Source organism: Lucilia cuprina, chromosome 6, assembly GCF_022045245.1.
Source record: "Lucilia cuprina isolate Lc7/37 chromosome 6, ASM2204524v1, whole genome shotgun sequence".
NCBI classification, from domain to species: domain Eukaryota; kingdom Metazoa; phylum Arthropoda; class Insecta; order Diptera; family Calliphoridae; genus Lucilia; species Lucilia cuprina.
This window is the reverse complement of record NC_060954.1, coordinates 7536045-7537581: the sequence shown is the minus strand read 5'-3', so window position 1 is coordinate 7537581 and position 1537 is coordinate 7536045.

Genomic DNA, 1537 nt, shown 5'->3' with positions numbered 1-1537 from the left:
TAGAACTGAACTAGAACTGAACTAGAACTGAACTAGAACTGAACTAGAACTGAACTAGAACTAAACTAGAACTGAACTAGAACTGAACTAGAACTGAACTGGAACTGAGCTGGTACTGAAAAAATCCTTAAAGTAACAATTATAATTAGCAGGTGCATAAAAATTTTAAAAAAAATGAATAAAATCCTAGAAACAACTTAAAATTGTTTGTTTAATTGTGTGTGAGTGAAACTTGGCATTTAAGAGAATATAGTTGGTTTTTAATGATGTAAAATGTTTTTAATCAACCAAATTTAAGATTGTGGAGATCTCGGCACACTTTAGTTAGGCCTAAGTGTGTTCATATTTTTTTTGTTTTTGTAAAATTTTAAACATTTGCTTAGTATATTTGTAGATTTATTTATGTAGTTTATTTAAATTAGTTTAGAATTTATTTTATTATTTCTTGCAATTGCCATCATTGGCCAAAAGTAATTCTTTGGCTTCTTTTTTACATTTTTTCTTCTCCTCCTTGGCAATGAGTTTAGCCAAACGTTCTTCCTCCTTGGCTAGTCGTTTTTCTTCCTAAAGGATAAAAACAAACAATTTTTATAAAAAGAACAAAATAATTTATTAATAATATTTGAAATTTACCTTTCTAGCTTCTTTTTCCGCCTTGAGTTTAAGTTTTTCTTCTTTTCGTCTCTCCACCGTTTCATTTTTCTTATTGTCCGATTTTTCTTCTTCAAATTAGAAGAAAAATTAAATAAAGAAATAGAAATAAAGAAAAAAGCTTTAGGTATAAACTAAATTTTTAAAGCTTTCTTTGTAAATTAATGTTTATGTGTCAATCGATGTAAAAATTACATTCAATTTAATGAAATTTTAATCAAAAATAAAGTTTCTTTAATTTGTTTTAACAGTTTTTTAACTTTGCTATTATGATAAAAATGTATTTTTAATTCCATATTATTTTCCGTTTATAATTCGCTTTCCCAAATATTTTTCTATTTTTCTACTTTTTCTCTACTTGTTTCATTTCTTGCCATAAAGCTAATTTACTTAACTTTTGTATGGAATTAAATGCTTTTAAAAACTCAAAACAATATTATTGTTGCTTCGGATTTTTTTTTGCAAAAGTTGTTAACATAAAAAATAACCACAGAAAAATTATTAACAATTCCTGTGTTGTTTTGTTTGTTTATATTGTAAAGAAAAATAAAAAAATTATTCATCCATTTATTCATCCATTCAGTCAACTTTTCGAAAAATAAACCATACAGAAAAATTGTTCTCAAAAAGGATGAAAAGAAAACTCATAAAATACAAATAAATGGCAAAAGAGCAGGTTTAAGGCGAATTGGCAGAAGGCCTAAGGAATTCAAATATAATCCAGAACTAGAACACAACTTGAACAGAACTAGAACAGAACTAAAACAGAACTAGAACAGAACTAGAAATGAACTAGAACTGAACTAGAACTGAACTAGAACTAGAACTGAACTAGAACTGAACTAGAACTGAACTAGAACTGAACTAGAACTGAACTAGAACTGAA